The sequence below is a fragment of the Hippocampus zosterae genome, chromosome 2 (genome assembly GCF_025434085.1).
Source record: "Hippocampus zosterae strain Florida chromosome 2, ASM2543408v3, whole genome shotgun sequence".
Taxonomy (NCBI): Eukaryota; Metazoa; Chordata; class Actinopteri; order Syngnathiformes; family Syngnathidae; genus Hippocampus; species Hippocampus zosterae.
Genome location: NC_067452.1, coordinates 10,889,298 through 10,904,256, shown reverse-complemented (window position 1 = coordinate 10,904,256; position 14,959 = coordinate 10,889,298).

The following is a 14,959-nucleotide window of genomic DNA, read 5'->3' as shown; positions in this document are numbered from 1 at the left end:
GTGTGTTGAGTTGCATCTGAGTGAGGTTTGTCTGCGTGTGATGATTCTATTGCAGCTATTGCAGGTCCAGGTTTGGGGGGGTGGTCTTGTGTTTGTTGTATCTCTGTTGGAGTTGTCTGTCCGTGTTGCGTTTGAGGGTAGTGTTGGTGAGGCGAGTGTGTTGTTTTGGTCTGTTTGTGCTCTGCTGCCTGTTGGTGTCCTACGAGGTGTTGTTGTTCGTGGTGGTGTTTTGGGATGTAGTCTGCATTTCCATGTTATGTTGTATTGTCTAGTGTTTATGTTTGTGCAATGTTTGTGTACCCAGTGTGGTGTGTGGTGGTTGCATCTGAAGGATGTCTGTCTTCTTGTAATCTGTTGTGTGCAAATGTCGCATGTCCAGGTAGTTTGTTGTGTGTGTGTTTGTTGCGTGCGTGAGAGTGTCTGTGTGGGCCCCGGATTTGTCTCTATGTCCCCCGCCTGGAGCAAAAGGTCCGCCCGCCACCCTGCCAGGTTCAGGGGGCGGTTAGCCGAAAAAAAAAAAAAAACGGCCGTAAGGGCACCCCGTTCGGGGTGCAGGGATTGGTTCCTTGATTTGTCCCCCCGTTCGGGGGGAACCCTCCAACTGCGAGTAAGCCAAGGAGTTTGGAGGTACAGCAGGTTGACAGCAGTGTGATCGAGCAGATTAGATAGAGTAGAATTTGAATGGGGCTTCACTGATTTATTTCATACAATTCATATCTAAAACACAGTTGAAAAATATTTGATTGTTAAAATATTTAAATACAAGAACTATATCAAGAAATTAACAAAACAAAGTTTTTTTATTAGGAGAAGTCTAAAAACATATCACAAATGACAAACGTTGTGCCTCTCCTCCTCCTGTTCTTCAATGAAGCTGATCACCCTCCAGCTCCCGTTAGAAACATCGTGCTGCTGAAGGTGTGCCGGCAGAATGGTTGTGATACAGGAGGTGCTGTGGACTCTCCCAGAAACGAGGACCTAGTTTAGTTGTAGATCCAGTAAAACATAGTGCAAATGTGACATTATTTATAATGCACAGTTACAGTCTTGTGAATATTAAAAAATGTACTTCATGTAATGCAGGAAGCGAATATTTCAAACGAACTAAGGCAGCAAACAGTAAGAGCAAAATCGTGTTCCAAACATTAACTCTTTTTTAAAATGTCAATTAGCTTGTGAGTAATAAGACAAAATGTGACTGTCAGACAGAGAACTGTCAGAGCAAACGGCAGATTTTAGAAAGTCCTGCCGAAATAAATCTGCACCCGACTGCGACTGTCAGCGTTGAACTGCCGCCATTGCTGTCAAAGTCAGACACATCTCCAAAATTGTTGGAGCAAATTTTTAAGCAGGCTTCATCTTGATAAATTGACCACGTATTTGACATTTACACCATAACGTTACCGCCTAAAATAATCGTAAAACAAAATTTTGTGTAACAACAAGAGTAATATGTACCCCAAAAGCTTTCAAAGCGTCTGAAAGTTTTCTCCTCCGTTTTTGTTGGGGCTTGGCTCGAAATGCATCATGATTGGCCGCCCGAAGTCCACGTGTCTGTCGGACGTGCTCTCATTGGTCTACAATACCATCACGGATGAATAAATACTGCCAGGCAAGCCCTTTGAACCCGTTAAATACTCAATGGGCTTGCCTGGCAAGCCCTTTGAGTATTTATTCCATATTGCCCACTAGTTCACTAGTAAGGTCATTTTGACGCTTACTAGTGAACATGTAAGGCCATAAATGTGCCCACTAGTTCACTAGTAAGATCATTTTGAGGCTTACTAGTTGACATGTAAGCCACAAAACGCCCGCTAGTTCACTAGTAAGATAATTTTGAGGCTTCTAGTGAACATGTAAGCCACAGAACGCCCACTAGTTCACTAGTAAGATCATTTCGACGCTTACTAGTGAACATGTAAGCCACAAAACGCTCACTAGTTCACTAGTAAGGTCATTTTGACGCTTACTAGTGAACATGTAAGCCACAAAACGCTCACTGGTTCACTAGTAAGGTAATTTTGACGCTTACTAGTGAACATGTAAGCCACAAAACGCCCACTAGTTCCCTAGTAAGATCATTTTGACGCTTATTTATGAACATGTCAGCCACAAAACGCTCACTCGTTCACTAGTAAGATCATTTTGACGCTTACTAGTGAACATGTAAGCCACAAAACGCCCACTAGTTCACTAGTAAGGTCATTTTGACGCTTACTAGTGAACATGTAAGCCACAAAACGCCCACTAGTTCACTAGTAAGATCATTTTGACGCTTACTAGTGAACATGTAAGGCCATAAATGTGCCCACTAGTTCACTAGTAAGTTCATTTTGAGGCTTACTAGTTGACATGTAAGCCACACATCGCCTACTAGTTCACTAGTAAGATCATTTTGAGGCTTACTAGTGAACATGTAAGCCACAAAACGCCCAATAGTTCACTAGTAAGATCATTTTGACGCTTACTAGTGAACATGTAAGCCACAAAACGCTCACTAGTTTACTAGTAAGGTCATTTTGACGCTTACTAGTGAACATGTAAGCCACAAAACGCTCACTAGTTCACTAGTAAGGTCATTTTGACGCTTACTAGTGAACATGTAAGCCGCAAAACGCCCACTAGTTCACTAATAAGATTATTTTGACGCTTACTACTGAACATTTAAGGCCATAAATGTGCCCACTAGTTCACTGGTAAGATGATTTTGACGCTTACTAGTGAACATGTAAGGCCATAAATGTGCCCACTTGTAGTGCTAGTGACATTACACTGTACTTGCATTAAATGCAAATAAGGATGATTACGAAAACATGTAACGGTATCCTATTGGCTGTACGTTTCAAAATAGTGTCATCCCACCAGTCAGGGCTCATGATTTTGGAAATTCTGTGCCCACTTAGTTTTTTAAAACAACAATGGCGGACAGTGTCCTGAGACGTATTCGGCGAAGGTGCAGGGCAATAGAGAGTGCCTGTCATCAAGGGTCTGCCGGTGAAAGTGAAGCACGCGCGATAAACATTTCAATTGCTAATTTAAGAAGAGTTAGTGACCAGTTTAGCGCTGATACTATTCAAAGTTTGATTCAAAGTCCAATAGATCTCCGATCTGTCATCATTGCGGGACCCACTCCTAATGGTGGACGTGTTTGTTCCCATGTGGCACATCGTTTGCACACAGGTAAAATGGCTACCATTTTTTGTCATTGGTTTTTCGTATGTATTTTTATTCGAACTACACACGGGTTTTACTGACGACTTGCTGTGACTTACCTTCTATCACCCTGTCAAACGTCGTTTTATACCAGTGGTTTTCCTGCAAATCAGTAGACTATTAAGTAACGCGATGGCTGTACACTTTTAAGCAATAACTAGTGATCTTTTAGTTATTCAATTATAAGTTTGAATTATTTTTTTCTTGAGTAAAATGGTTAGAGAAAATAGCTGCTCGTGGTTTTGAAGCTGCATATACTTTTATGTACATCTGTGTCTATATGCCTGTACTGTATACAGTATATAAAAAACACGTAGTGATTCGTTTGCTTGAATTCCTTAATCCTTTTATTTCCATACTTTAGGTAGACGAGGAAGACCAGCACTTGACATTACAAGTGATCAAATTGAACTGCTCCCCACTCAGGGCTTTACAGTGAGAGCCATCACTGAGATGTTGTGTTGTTCCTCTTCATACCTGCATAAAAAAATGAAGTTTTTTCAGATTTCAGCCAGAAATAGATTTACTCCCATTCATGATGTTGACCTGGAAGAGCATGTCAGAAGATTGCACAGCCAATTTCCCAGATCAGGCTCGGAAGCAAGTGTTCTGCTACATACTCTTGTCCCTTCATGTATATATCATTATATTCATTGTGAAAGTGTACTTTCTTTATTGTGTTGTTTTATGAACCTGTTGCAGATGATGAGGGCATACCTGCGTGCTGATGGTATTGTAGTACAAAGAAAAAGAGTTCGAGAAATCCTCAACCGTATTGAGCCAGCTGCTGCAGCCCAGAGATGGAGCCAGACTGTGGCTAGAAGAACATACTATGTGCCATTCCCCAATAGTTTATGGCACATAGATGGGCATATGCGTCTCATTCGGTAATAAGGGATCATCTTATATTTGTACTCGTGGGAGCATTAGAAAGCAATATTGTATGGACAGCACAGATTAAATTGAATTTTATCATTTGTATGTCCAAATTACACAAACTCCAAATTGCCTCCATGTAGTCTTAAGTGCACAGCAATACCTTCTCTACCGAGATGATATTTCAAACAAGATATGAAACTTGATTGTTTTCTTGTATTTAATCATTATTCTTTTCATGTTTGTTTTACAGGTGGGTGTTTGTGACACATGCCGGCATTGATGGGAATTCCAGGCTAATAACGTACCTTCAACTGGAGCACAGACAACACAGCTTTGACAGTGTTGAAATATTTTGTCCAAGCCACCTGCCTGTATGGGTTACCCTCCAGAGTAAGATCCGACCATGGTGGTGAAAACACTGGTTGCTCTTTTAATGAACCTACTGCAGGGACAAGACACCAAAATTATTTCTAGCTCCAGCCAACACCCCCTCACAATTTACTCACACCTCCCATGGCCTGATTATCCACCAACAGGGGCCCTTTTTGGATTATCATTTTGGCATAGGAACTTTCCTTTCCTATCCTAACCGAGTGAGATGAGCCGGTAGCACCTGGAGCAAAGATCGTCTAAATTTTAATAATGCTTAGGAAAGGTTCTGACCATCCTTTACGAAAGGAAAGGAGATATATTATGCAGCAGTAATATTTAAAGGGGAAGTCTTTTTTTATGTTGTTGTTGTTGTTGTTGTCGACCCCACCCGTGCCCCGACATTGGGGGACCGGGCCCTCACTCCGTCTCCCGGATCCCCAGACCCCACTCCTCCGCCCAGCGGGCGAGCAGGGCCGCCACTCCGCTTGGGTTTCGCCAGAGGTCCTCCGGAGTCAGTGTGGTGGGTATGTTTGTGCAGGTGAACAGGTGTTGTGTGTCGTGCACTTGCGTGCCGCATAGCGCACAGAGTGGTGTTGGGTGTGTGTCCGGTGTAATGTTGTGTAGGTAGGAGTGGAGGGCTGGTGATTTGTTGGTTCGGAGTTGTGCTAGGAGTTGTCTGGTTCTGTGTGGTAGGTCTTGCTCTGATGGGTCTATTTCTGGTGCTGGTGCATGTATTACTTTGTTGTGTTGTCTGGTGTCCAAGTGTGTTTGTACAAAGTGGGTGTGTATGTCTTTCATGTTCTGTTTTATGGTGTCGTTGTTGGTGTCCTGTGGTGCTGTGTCTTTGTTGTGTGTGTAGTTGTTGTTGTGGAAGATTGTTTGTTTCTTTTGTCTGGGTGGTGGTGGTTGTTGAGTGAGTGGGTGTAGTGGGTGGGTTGGGTGTTGGGCTTTTTGTCTGATTTGCGATGCGTGTAGTTTTAGATGGGTGTTCAGTGGGAGAGTTTTTGTTTCCTCATGCAAGTGTTGTATGTTTGTGTCTTGTGTGCATCCTGTTGCTATTCTGAGTGCGGTGTTCTGTGTGGTCTGGAGTTTTGTCTTGTTTGTGTCCGATAGTGTTGGTGACCATATAGTGTTTGCGTATTCGAGGCGTGTGAGTGTGGTTGCTTTGTATGTGGTGAGTATAGTTTCTTTGGATTTTCCCCAGTGAGTGGTTGTTAAGGCTTTAAGTATTTTGTTTGATTGCTTGGCGCGGGTTAGAGTGTGTTGTGTGTGTTTTGAGAAGGTGAGTTTGGGGTCCCATGTTAATCCCAGTATTTTGGGTTCGCGGACTGTGGGTAGGGTGGTGTTATCTATTTGTAAAGTGAGCCTGTTGCTGTATTCTGCCGGATCCGGTGTGAACAGAGTGGTGGTGGTTTTGTCTGCGTTGAGTGTGAGTTGGTTCTGTTTTGTCCAGTTGTATATGTCGTGGAGATATTTTTGTACTTGTTGTTGTGCCTGTTGTGGTTTGACATGTGTGGATAGAATGGTGATGTCGTCTGCATATGTAACTGTGTGTACATTTGGAGGTGGTTGTGGTAAGTCTGCCATGTATATGTTGAATAGTGTTGGTGAAAGTACTCCCCCCTGTGGTACCCCCGTTTTCGTGTTTCTGTGTTCTGATGTTTCCCCCCGGTATTGAGTGTATTGTCTGCGTCCCCTTATGTAGTTGAAGATGTATTTGATGATGATGTTTGGGGTGTTAGTGTTGTTGAGTTTGTTTGTGAGTGTGTGTAGGTTTACCGTGTCAAAGGCTTTGGACATGTCTAGGGCTATGGCAACTGTTCGTTGTGGTGGTTTTTGTTGATTGAAACCTGTGGCTATGATGTTGTGTATGTGGTGTAGTGCTGTGGTTGTGGAGTGTTGTTTTCGGAAGCCGTGTTGGTGAGAGGGTAGTTGAGTGTTGTTGGTAATGAAGGGTAGTATTACCTTTTCCATTGTTTTGGCTATTGGGCTGAGTAGTGCTATTGGTCTGTAAGATGGGCCGAGTGCGTGGTTTTTGTTGGGTTTTGGTATTGGGATTATTTTTGCAGTCTTCCATATTGCGGGGATGGTGTTGGTGTTGAGTGATGTGTTGTAAGTGTGTGTGAGTAGTGTTATTGCTTTGGGGCCTAGGTGTTTCAGATGTCTGATGTTTATGTTGTCTGGGCCTGTGGAGTTGTTTTTTTTGGAGCGCTGTAGTGCTTGTTTGACTTGTTGTTCTGTGATGGTTATGGGCGTGGTGTTGAGTTTTCGTATTTTGCGTTGTAGTTGTCTGTATGTTCTGTTGGTTTTGTGTTGTATTATGTTGGTGAATTGTTTGTTGAATGCTCGTGCTTTCTGTTTGTTGGATATTGCCGTGTGTTGTCCGAACTGTATTGTGGTGTTTTCTGGTGCTTTTTGTGCTTTGTTTGATAGTCTTGTTACTGTGTTCCAGAGTATGTGTTGTTTGTGTCTGTGGTTCCATGCATCCGTTAAGTGTTCTTTCCATAGCTCTTGTTTGTGTTTTTGGATTTGTGTGTCTATTTCTTTGTTTAGGTCTGTGATGCGTGGGTCTTGGTGGTTTTGTTGTCTGATGTCGTTTCTTTGGCTGATGAGTGTTCTGATGTGTTGTGGTAGGAGAAGTGATTTGCTTTTTATTTTTCCGTGGGGTATGTGGTGTTTGTCTGCTGTAAGTATGAGGTTTGTGAGCATGGTGTTGGCTGTGTGGATGTTGTCAGGTATGGTTATGTTCTCCAGTGCTGATTCTATTTCAGAGGTGTATCCTTCCCAGTCTGCTTTCCTGTAATTTGTGTAAGTTTGAAGGTGTTGTTGTAGGCGGAAAGGAGCACGCGTGTTGTGTGTGATTTTGATAGGAAGGTGGTCTGAACTGAGTGCGTGTATTGTGGTCCATGTTGTTCTGTTTGTGATGCTGTTGCTGGCTGTTGTGATGTCCGGTGATGTTGGTTGTTGGTTGATGTTTGTAGGTTTTCTGGTGGGTGTGTTTGCGTTTAGAGTGATTTGTTGGGAGTTTTGTAGTATGTCTGCAATGTGGGTGCCTCTGTGGTCGTCGTAGGGAGAGTGCCATTGTGTTGAGTGAGCGTTGATGTCTGCGGTTAGAATGGTGTTGTTCAGCGAGTTTATGTATTGGAAGGTGTTGGTGATGTCTGTGTCTTCTGTGGCGTGGTCTGGTCGGGTGGTATCTCTGGGGGGTATATACATGTTGCATATGTGTAGTCTTTTGTGGTTGGTTATGTGAATCTTTACGGTTTGAATTTCTGTAGTGTTGGTGTTAATGTTGTTGGGGATGTTCATGGGAGTGAATGTGTATCTACTGTATATCTATAAAAAAAATCCTCGTCTCACCCCTCAGGTGGTGTCCATCCCTCATTCAGCTGGGGTCCTCTACCAGAGGCCAGGAAGCTTGAGGGTTCTGCGCAGTATCCTTGCCGTTCCCAGCACTGCACATTTCTGGACTGAGATGTCCGCTGTTGTTCCCGGGATCTGTTGCAACCACTCATCATCTAGTTTGGGGGTCACTGCCCCGAGTGCTCCGACCACCACAGGCACGACTGTCCCCTTTACCTTCCAGGCTCTCTCCAGCTCCTCTCTGAGCCCTTGGGATTTCTCGAGTTTCTCGTGTTCCTTCTTTCTGATGTTTCCAGCACTTGGGACCGCTACATCCACTACAACGGCTTTCCTCTGCCCTTTATCTATCATCAGGATATCTGGTTGGTTCGCCATTACCATCTTGTCAGTCTGGATCTGGAAGTCCCATAGGATCTTCGCTCTGTCATTCTCCACCACCTTCGGAGGTGTTTCCCATTTTGACCTTGGGGTTTCCAGTCCGTACTCCGCACAGATGTTTCGGTAGACTATGCCAGCCACCTGGTTATGGCGTTCCATATAGGCTTTCCCTGCCAGCACCTTACACCCTGCAGTTATGTGTTAGATCGTCTCAGGTGCCTCTTTGCACAACCTACACCTTGGGTCTTGTCTGGTGTGGTATATCTGGGCCTCAATGGCTCTAGTGCTCAGGGCCTGCTCCTGAGCAGCCAGGATGAGTGCCTCTGTACTGTCCTTCAGGCCAGCCCTCTCTAGCCACTGATGGGAATTCTTGAGATCGGCCACTTCAGTTATGGTCCGGTGGTACATCCCGTGTAGGGGCTTGTCCTCCGATGATGGTCCCTCTTCCAGCGCCTCATCCTCTGTTGCCCATTGTCTGAGACATTCTCTGAGTACGTCATCCGTTGGAGCCTTCTCCTTGATGTATTCATGGAGCTTGGATGTTTCATCCTGGACAGTGACTCTCACACTCACTAGTCCCCAGCCGCTTTCCTTGTTGCCAGTTCAAGGTTGCCATTGGCTTGTGGTACACCGAGGTACTTGTAGCTGTCCTCAATGTCTGCTATTGTTCCTTCGGGGAGTGAGACCCCTTCAGTCCGGACTACCGTTCCTCTCTTAGTCACCATCCGACTATCACATCCCGATGTCGCTGCTGTAGATCCTGGTTGTGTGGATCAGGGAGTCTATGTCCCTTTCACTCTTAGCATACAGCTTTATGTCATCCATGTAGAGGAGGTGACTGATCGTAGCTTCATTTCTGAGGCTGTATCCATAGCCTGTCTTGGTGATTACTTGGCTTAGGGAGTTCAGTCCTATGCAGAACAGCAATGGGGAGAGTGCATCACCTTGGTATATGCCACATTTGATGGACACTTGGGTAAGTGGCTTGCCATTGGCTTCAAGTGTGGTTTTCCACATCCTCATCAAGTTCGCAACGAAGGCTCTTAGGGTCCTGTTCACCTTATACACATCCAAGCATTCACTGATCCATGTATGTGGCATCGAGTCATAGGCTTTCTTTTAATCAATCCAGGCTGTGCACAGGTTGGTACATCGGGACCTGCAGTCTTGTGCGACTGTTCTGTCAACCAGGAGCTGATGTTTGGCTCCCCTGGTATCTCTACCAATGCCCTTCCGTGCTTCGCTCATGTATTGATCCATGTGTGCACTTATCTTAGCCGCAACATGAGCTTCCAAAATTGTGGAGGGACAGGTTATTGGCCGATAGTTGGATGCGACTGCACCCTTTGAGGGATCTTTCATGATAAGGATCGTTCGCCCTTCGGTTAGCCATCCTGGGTGAGTCCCATCCCTAGGCAGCTGGTTCATTTGTGCTGCTGGGCGCTCATGGAGTGCTGTGAGTCTCTTTAGCCAGTAAGTGTGGACCATGTCCGGGCCTGGTGCTGTCCAGTTCTTCATATTTGAGACTATTTCCTTTATGTCTGCCACTGTTATGGTAATTGGGTTCTGTTCAGGGAGGTGTCTGTGCTCCTCTCTTTGGGTGACCAGCCATTGTGCACTGCTGTTATGTGCAACCTCCTTCTCCCATCTGCCTCTCCAGTACCTTTCAGTTTCCAGTCTTGGTGGATCAGCTCTGTTGTTAGGACCCTGCCACTGAGCGTACACTTTCGCAGGTTGTGTTGCAAACAGCCTGTTTATTCATCTGGCCTCATTCTCTTTCGTGTACCGCTTTAGGCGGCTGGACAAGGCTTGGAGCCTTTGTTTCGAGTGCTTCATATATGGTCATCTGGATGTACCTCTCAGGATCGGCCTTTTCATCACACCTCTCTGGACCTCAGTCAATTGACTCACATCTTTCCGAGCCGCCTTGATCTTAGCCTCCAACCGTCTTTTCCATGGTCGGTAATGTATCTCATGGCTTCCATGGTTGCTCTTATAGCCAAGCATCTCAAGGATCACTGATGCTGAAGCGTATATCAGTTCATTTCCGTGATCGTTACGGTAAGGATCGCCCTCAGTGCTGCATTCACACTTTCCAAGAGACTTTCAGGTGGTACTTCACATAGCCGTTGTAATCGGATTCTAGGTTTCCCAGCTTTCATTCTTGCCATGATCTTAGCTTTCAGGTCAGTTGCTGCCTCGCTCAGCATTTCATTCATTGGGGCTGGCCTCCCAATCTCATCATCTGCATTCACTCTGGTATGAACTCCTCCTCTGATCTGGCAGCCTGGGGCCCCTCACCATGGAACCTGCGTTGTACCTCATCAATCTCAAGTTGTGACAGCAGTTGCCGTTTGTGGATGTTGGAACACTGAGTTACGAGTTGTTTCGTGGCCACCCGTGACTGTGGGTTTCGAAGTAACCATTTAGCCCACATTCTCTCCATGTAACCTCTCTGACTAGGCTTGCTTGAGTAGTAGCATTCCAACAGAGCCATGTTATTGCATCTTGCCCATCTCTGCTCCATTTTTCATCAAGGTGCTCTGGTTCCCCAGCACCTGACGCAGACCTTGTTTGGCCGGGCGACGTCTGAGCTGGCATGTCATTCATTTTATTGTCTCTCATCATTGTATGAGGTACGCATTAGCGTGAAGGCTCTTGCCCAAGGACCCACACTGGATGGTGTTATGTGCTCATTTTTTGCCCCAAGTGGGGAGCGGAGGGACGGGCGCTGGGGGGGGACCATCGTGGTGGGGCTGGCCCCTACGCGGGATGTGCCACCGGACCGTGGCTGAGGTGGCTGATCTCAAGAAGTCCTATCGGTGGCTGGAGGGGACTGGCCTGGGGGACAGCGCAGGGGCGCTCATCCTGGCTGCTCAGGAGCGGGCCTTGGGCGCCGGAGCCGTCGAGGCCCGGATGTGCCGCGCCGGACAGGACCCGGGGTGTGGGTTGTGCGGGGAGGCGCCTGGGACGATCCGGCACGTGGCTGCGGGGTGTGGGATGCTGGCAGGGGGGGCCTGCGTGGAGCGCCATGGCCAGGTGGCTGGCGTGGTCTGCCGAGGCATCTGTGCGGAGTGTGGACTGGGGGCCCCGGGGTCGGAGTGGGGGGCACCTCCGAGGGTGGTGGAGGGTGGCGGAGCGGGGATCCTGTGGGACTTCCGGATCCAGACTGGCGGGATGGTGGTGGCGAGCCAGCCAGATGTCGTGGTCGTGGATGGGGGGCGGAGGAGGGCCGTTGTGGTGGATGTGGCGGTCCCAGGTGGTGGAGGCATCGGGAGGGGGGAGCATGGGGGGCTCGGGGGGTACCAGGGGCTCGGGGAGGGGCTGGGGAGGGCCTGGGGGGTGGGGGTGGCGGTCGTGCCTGTGGTGGTCGGGGCGCTCGGGGCAGTGACCCCCGGACTGGATGGGTGGTTGCGACAGATCCCGGGACCAGCGTCGGACATCTCGGTCCGGAGGTGTGCGGTGCTGGGAGCGGCGGGGGTACTGCGCGGGGCCCTCGGGCTTCCTGGCCTCTGGTGGAGGACCCGAGCTGAATGAGGGACGGACACCACCCGAGGACACCTCCTATTGGCTCCATGATAAGAGCTCCACCCAGCAAAGAATTAACCCTTTAAAACCTGATTCTGAGCTTTCACAATTATTTACCGCCATTTGCGTAATATCTACAGTATACAGAAGGAATCAAGCAATTTTTACCAATGTATCTGTAGGTGATGTTTATTTATTATGTACACAGAGATAAAGAGTAATGGCACAGCTCTGCAGTATCTTTCCACTTTTATATATGTATGCTATACTAAATAAAATGAATAGGGCACCATATAATGCAACAGTTATGCAACTCCCTAAATAATGATGTGAATTTTCAGTTGTTGCTAAATCAGTTAGGATGTTATAATTTGTGGTGTAGATGCGAATTTAGGAGAGCAGGACAATATATCGCATTGCAATTGGAGCAGCAGCTTGGTTGATGATGTCCCCAAACCGGCTCATCTATTATATTTGTCGTGCAATACAATGAAAATGAGCACAATTGCAAAACATAGGCTTCTTATATTTTAAAATAAAATAATCACATGTTTACCGTTCTGGGGTTTCTACAATCATGAATGGAGGCATTATTTACAGCAGGTTGATGTTGTTGTTGTTGTTGTCGACCCCACCCGTGCCCCGACATTGGGGGACCGGGCCCTCACTCCGTCTCCCGGATCCCCAGACCCCCTCCGCCGCCCAGCGGGCGAGCAGGGCCGCCACTCCGCTTGGGTTTCGCCAGAGGTCCTCCGGAGTCAGTGTGGTGGGTATGTTTGTGCAGGTGAACAGGTGTTGTGTGTCGTGCACTTGCGTGCCGCATAGCGCACAGAGTGGTGTTGGGTGTGTGTCCGGTGTAATGTTGTGTAGGTAGGAGTGGAGGGCTGGTGATTTGTTGGTTCGGAGTTGTGCTAGGAGTTGTCTGGTTCTGTGTGGTAGGTCTTGCTCTGATGGGTCTATTTCTGGTGCTGGTGCATGTATTACTTTGTTGTGTTGTCTGGTGTCGAAGTGTGTTTGTACAAAGTGGGTGTGTATGTCTTTCATGTTCTGTTTTATGGTGTCGTTGTTGGTGTCCTGTGGTGCTGTGTCTTTGTTGTGTGTGTAGTTGTTGTTGTGGAAGATTGTTTGTTTCTTTTGTCTGGGTGGTGGTGGTTGTTGAGTGAGTGGGTGTAGTGGGTGGGTTGGGTGTTGGGCTTTTTGTCTGATTTGCGATGCGTGTAGTTTTAGATGGGTGTTCAGGGGGAGAGTTTTTGTTTCCTCATGCAAGTGTTGTATGTTTATGTCTTGTGTGCATCCTGTTGCTATTCTGAGTGCGGTGTTCTGTGTGGTCTGGAGTTTTGTCTTGTTTGTGTCCGATAGTGTTGGTGACCATATAGTGTTTGCGTATTCGAGGCGTGTGAGTGTGGTTGCTTTGTATGTGGTGAGTATAGTTTCTTTGGATTTTCCCCAGTGAGTGGTTGTTAAGGCTTTAAGTATTTTGTTTGATTGCTTGGCGCGGGTTAGAGTGTGTTGTGTGTGTTTTGAGAAGGTGAGTTTGGGGTCCCATGTTAATCCCAGTATTTTGGGTTCGCGGACTGTGGGTAGGGTGGTGTTATCTATTTGTAAAGTGAGTCTGTTGCTGTATTCTGCCGGATCCGGTGTGAACAGAGTGGTGGTGGTTTTGTCTGCGTTGAGTGTGAGTTGGTTCTGTTTTGTCCAGTTGTATATGTCGTGGAGATATTTTTGTACTTGTTGTTGTGCCTGTTGTGGTTTGACATGTGTGGATAGAATGGTGATATCGTCTGCATATGTAACTGTGTGTACATTTGGAGGTGGTTGTGGTAAGTCTGCCATGTATATGTTGAATAGTGTTGGTGAAAGTACTCCCCCCTGTGGTACCCCCGTTTTCGTGTTTCTGTGTTCTGATGTTTCCCCCCGGTATTGAGTGTATTGTCTGCGTCCACTTATGTAGTTGAAGATGTATTTGATGATGATGTTTGGGGTGTTAGTGTTGTTGAGTTTGTTTGTGAGTGTGTGTAGGTTTACCGTGTCAAAGGCTTTGGACATGTCTAGGGCTATGGCAACTGTTCGTTGTGGTGGTTTTTGTTGATTGAAACCTGTGGCTATGATGTTGTGTATGTGGTGTAGTGCTGTGGTTGTGGAGTGTTGTTTTCGGAAGCCGTGTTGGTGAGAGGGTAGTTGAGTGTTGTTGGTAATGAAGGGTAGTATTACCTTTTCCATTGTTTTGGCTATTGGGCTGAGTAGTGCTATTGGTCTGTAGGATGGGCCGAGTGCGTGGTTTTTGTTGGGTTTTGGTATTGGGATTATTTTTGCAGTCTTCCATATTGCGGGGATGGTGTTGGTGTTGAGTGATGTGTTGTAAGTGTGTGTGAGTAGTGTTATTGCTTTGGGGCCTAGGTGTTTCAGATGTCTGATGTTTATGTTGTCTGGGCCTGTGGAGTTGTTGTTTTTGGAGCGTTGTAGTGCTTGTTTGACTTGTTGTTCTGTGATGGTTATGGGCGTGGTGTTGAGTTTTCGTATTTTGCGTTGTAGTTGTCTGTATGTTCTGTTGGTTTTGTGTTGTATTATGTTGGTGAATTGTTTGTTGAAAGCTCGTGCTTTCTGTTTGTTGGATATTGCCGTGTGTTGTCCGAACTGTATTGTGGTGTTTTCTGGTGCTTTTTGTTCTTTGTTAGATAGTCTTGTTACTGTGTTCCAGAGTATGTATTGTTTGTGTCTGTGGTTCCATGCATCCGTTAAGTGTTCTTTCCATAGCTCTTGTTTGTGTTTTTGGATTTGTTTGTCTATTTCTTTGTTTAGGTCTGTGATGCGTGGGTCTTGGTGGTTTTGTTGTCTGATGTCGTTTCTTTGGCTGATGAGTGTTCTGATGTGTTGTGGTAGGAGAAGTGATTTGCTTTTTATTTTTCCGTGGGGTATGTGGTGTTTGTCTGCTGTAAGTATGAGGTTTGTGAGCATGGTGTTGGCTGTGTGGATGTTGTCAGGTATGTTTATGTTCTCCAGTGCTGATTCTATTTCAGAGGTGTATCCTTCCCAGTCTGCTTTCCTGTAATTTGTGTAAGTTTGAAGGTGTTGTTGTAGGCGGAAAGGAGCATGCGTGTTGTGTGTGATTTTGATAGGAAGGTGGTCTGAACTGAGTGCGTGTATTGTGGTCCATGTTGTTCTGTTTGTGATGCTGTTGCTGGCTGTTGTGATGTCCGGTGATGTTGGTTGTTGGTTGATGTTTGTA